Here is a 4,892-nt window from a genome sequence, read left to right as displayed (position 1 = left end):
ACACACACACACACATAAAAAAAAAAGTGATCAGAGAGAAAGAGTAGCCTTTTCAACAGATAGTAACAGAACAACTGATTATCCACAGGCAAAAAAGTTAACCTCAGCCTACAGTTTCTCTACATATAGAGACAGAAGTAGAAATAGAGACAGATATAAACAGAGGTATAGAGACACATTTGAAATTTAAAATGGATAGACTTGAGTTTTAGGAGAAAACCTCTTAGGCCAAAGAGTTCTTAGATATGACACGAAAGTATAACCAATAAGAGAATCACTAAATTAGGCTTCATGAAAATTAAGTGCTCTGCAAGAGACACTGTCAAGAGAATAATAAAGATCCACAGCAGAGTGGGAGAAAATATTTGCAAATCACATACCCAGTGAAGGATTGTATCTGGCCAAAGAGCTCTCTAAATTCAACAGGAAGCCAGCAACAATTCAATTTAAAAATACTGAACTGACATTTCACCAGAGAGGATGCACAGATGTAAAGAAAATTATGAAAACCACCCGGGGGGACGGGGAGATGGCTCAGTGGAATAAGCGCTTCCCTGGCAAGCACAAGGGCCTAAGTTCAATCCCCAGTTCTGCAAAGAAGAAAGAAAACCACCCAGGACCATCAGCCACTGGAGAAAGGCAAAGGTCAGCCTCACTGAGGTCTCAGGCAGAATCTCACAGCAGAAAGGCTGACAGACGGGGCTGGGCGGTGCTTGCCGAGCACATGTGAGGCCCTACTATCTATCCTAGAACCACAAAAGAAAAAAAAAAAAAAGATGCTAAACGGCTTAAAATATAAACAGTGACAAGTCCAAAGGCTGGTGGTGAGAATGGGGAGAAATGGGAACCTTCAGACAGTGCTGATGGGAATGTAAAACAGTATGGCCGCTCCAGGCAAGACGGGCAATTTCTTAGAAATCTGAACCTGTGTCTGCTGCAGTATGACCCACAGAGGGTGCTCTTGGGCATTTATCCCAAAGAAAAATACAGGGTGGCAGTAAGAGCTGCCCAGGAAAGTACACAGCAGCCCCCAGCTGGACGTCACCACCATCCTGCCGGGATGGGTGGCCAGGCACACCTGCTGCATCTACGCCATCTCTACTAAGCTCTCCCCAAAACCATGTTCATCTAGAACCCCAGTATATGACTGTCATTGGATACAGGCTCTTTGCGGATGTAAAAAGTTAACTGAGCTAGGGTGGACCCTACACTCGATGAGTGGTTGACAGGTGTCCACATGACAGGCCACGTGAGGACCACGTGACAGCAGCGGCAGGAACTGGAATGCTGTCCCTACACCCCAAGGAACATCACAGCCTGCTGGCCAGCACCAGCCACCAGGGAGAGGGAGGGAAGTTGCCAGCCCTGCTGACACCTTGATTTGCAACTTTCGGCCTCCAGAACTTTAAGAAAACAAATTTTGGCCTGTTTGAAGCCACCCCCCTTGTGGCACTTTGTGGCGGCAGCTCAAGGACACCAATACACACTGGAATATCACTTAGCAATGAAAAGAAGCAGACAGACCCACACAACAGATGACAAGGATGGCACTCTGGAGAGAGCAAAGCTGCCCTCCAAAGGTGCCTCTCTCTGACATCACATAGGTGAAATTCTGAAAAGGAAACAAAAGACAGTGAAGCAGGATCCGAGCTGCCAAGGAAGAAGGGGAAGAGTGACCATGAACCAGTTTTTAGGGCTGTGGTTGTGTGACAACAATATACACAGATGATAAAATTCATGGAGAGGCACACCCCCAAGGAGTAGGTGTCAGAGGTGCAGTTTAGCTAACAGCATGAGGCCCACATCTGGCTATGGATCACCAAGCTACGGTCCTGGAAGGTGTGAAACTGGAGAAAGCCAGGTGACGGCACTCAGGAACTCTGGACTACTTTTCCCTGCTGATGAGTCTAGAATTACAATAGCCCCCCAGTGGCCATGAGGAATTAATTCTAGGAGAGCTGATATCTCAAGCTGCAGGAGCTGGAGTCCCTTGCACCAAACAACGTGCTGGATGGACAGATCTGATGCACACCCGGGGGACGGGTAGGTTGGAGATAGAACCCCTTCACACCCTCATTCATTCATTTTTATCGGGTGCCTACCACTGACCTACATGCCCAGGCCTTTTCGCCTTTAAGTGAATTTTGAGATAGGGCCTTGCTAGGTTGCCCAGGCTGGGCTCCAACTCTCAAGCCTTCTGCTTTGACTCCTGTTTTTCCCCACGCACAATTGGTTGAACTCACAGACTGAGGACCCGCAGCTGAGAAGGGTCAACTCTACGTGAAAGCAAAAAGTTTATGAGAAAACGTAGGGAGGCACCCTAAGTGTCACAAAGGCTAAGGGTGACATATTTTATTTTTGGTTTTGTTTTAAATGCATCAGTTATTTAATTAGGTTCTTAGTAAGAAATTTAGAACACTAATTTATGAGACTAAATTCCATTTGTCAGAGCAAAAATGGATAGCAGGTAGCCCCGGAGCTGAGGAACAGCTTTGATTTTTGCTAAAATCTATGAGTCTACTGCTTTCTGATCCACCTTGCACTGCTCTGAAATCTGTATTTCTCTTTCTCGGAGTCGAAGATCTCACCCTCCTGGTGTCTGGGTAAGGGTGACATATTTTGAAGGTGGCTTCCTTTCAGCTTCTCCGACACACTGCTGCATAGGGCTGTTGTCCTTGGTCCTCCCTTCAGAGCCCAGCCCCCCAAGAACCCAGACCTCCCAGGGCCACCTTCACAGCTCCAGCACCCCCGCCAGGCCCTGGCACATCCTCTGCCATCAGCCCTGGGACAGTCACACAGCTGGGGGACTGTGAAGGGTAAGAAGAAAGCACCACGCATCAGCCAGGTGCTGGGTCCCAGGCACCCTCTTCTTTTCTTTATTCGCAATCCATTCTGTGGACCAAAAGCCCACATCTCAGAATGGTTAAGGATACACAGCCATGAGGAGGACAAAAGGATGAGCCCCAAGTGTGCCAACACCAAGTTGAGGCCACCTCCTCAGCCCAGGCATAGTGCCCCTGACCTGGACTCCTCCATTCACCCCTCATTCATTCATCTTTAGCAGCAGCAGCCGCCGCAAGTCCTTCCTCTCTGCAATCTTTAGGAATGACTGGATCCCCACGTGCTCTGGTCCTGTGCATGTGAGGATCTATAGGTGTCCCCACGGGGCTGCTGCACCTGCCCGGCCTTTGTCCTGCAACCCTGAAGCATCCTGTAAGACCACCATCCCTCCTCACCTCCCCAGCCCATCTCCCGCAGCACCCCAGCTCCCGAGAGCCACTCTTGTCTGTGCCCCTGTGCCCAGGCTACAGGGACTCTCAGAGCGTCCCAGAGGTCACTGAGCTGGCAGCAGAGCACGCCCCCCACCTGGTGGCACCAGGAGCCTCCCTTCCTTCCCCCACTCTCCTGGGAGGGGGCTGCTGGTCCCAGGCAGCCTCAGAGCCCCACTTCTGCTCCCTGTTCCCCCCAGTCTGCCATCTCCCCAGCTCACTCTGAAGCTTTCCGGACGATTTGAGTCACACCTGCGGGTCTCTCCTCCCATCACCAGTCCCACTCCTCCCCTGCACAGCCCTCAACACCTCCAGTCCCCCAGTCACGTACCACAGCGGCCATCAGAGCCTCCGCTTGTCCCTACCCAGGGGCAGAGCTTCATACCGCTAGTCACACATCGCGGTGGTGGCAGAAGGCCCCTTAATAGAGTGCCTGTCCTCCCCACAACCTATCCATATGCTCAGGCTGATCCGCGGGGATCCCCTCTATCTCCTCACAAACTGGTGGGTTTTGCAGTTTTCCTTCCAAAGAACAATCTAGCAAGACCCCCCCTTTCCCGCCATAACACCACCTAACAACCTCCTCGGAATAAAACTTTCAGGTAAAATCCCACTTTCACATTGAGTCTCGTTCCCCTCGTGACTAATTGAGACACCAGGATCAAAACCCAAGCTTAGGTCCCATTAAATACGGCCACATAAAAGCTGCCCGCTCCCCGCGCCGCCGGATCTCCGCAAGCTGGCCTGCAATAAGTATTCCTAATTGTGCTTGTTAAAAAGTGAATTTATGGATCCCAATTAGGCTGCTTGCTCTTAGGCAGCAGCAGTGTGCAGTACCACCAAACCCTCCTGCCTCCCAAGATGAAATTATTTTTGGTGGGTGACAGGATAATTACTAAAACATAAAAGGGCCCGCCTGGTACCACGGCACAGATTCAGCAACTCTGTCAGGAGCCCTCGAGGACAAGTGCGGTTTTGACGGCAAATTTAAAGCCACGCTGTACCCTACCACCGCCCCCAGCTCCCAGCTCCTTCTCCTTGGTCCCAGCCCACCAGGGCCAGCCCCTGCCCCTCCTGCTCAGTAGCTCCCAGCTGGACACTGTACCTTCTCCTCCCACAACAAGCGCTCTCACCCCACCTCTACTCTACCCCATCCCACTCAATGCACAGCCCAAATGCCACCTCTTCCAGGAAGCCCTCCTTCCTCGGCCTGTTCAGACGCAGCCATGCAGCTCAGCCACATACCGCCTTTCCTGCCTACATCTAAGCACCAATCTGACTCCCACAGCCGTCTGATTTCTCCTGCACAGGGCTGGGAGCCCTCTGAGGGTAGTGACTGGGTCTCACTCATCCATCCAAATAACTTGTTGGTGCCTTATTTTGAAAAAGGGCAATGGAGCTAAGCATGGTGGAACAGGCCTGTAATCCCGGCACTCTGGGTGGCCGAGGCAGGATTATCAAAAGTTCTGGTCAGCCTGGGCAACTCAGTGAGACCCTGTCTCAAAATAAAAAAAAAAATTAAAAAAAAAAAAAAAAAAAAGAAAGAAAAGGCTGGAGCGGTAACTCTGCAAGCAGGCCCTGGGTTCAATCTCCAGAGGAAGAAGGGGACGTGGAAGGGGTAGG

The sequence above is a fragment of the Octodon degus genome, unplaced genomic scaffold (genome assembly GCF_000260255.1).
Source record: "Octodon degus isolate 3935 unplaced genomic scaffold, OctDeg1.0 scaffold00026, whole genome shotgun sequence".
In the NCBI taxonomy this organism is placed as follows: Eukaryota; Metazoa; Chordata; class Mammalia; order Rodentia; family Octodontidae; genus Octodon; species Octodon degus.
This window is presented reverse-complemented; position numbering follows the sequence as displayed.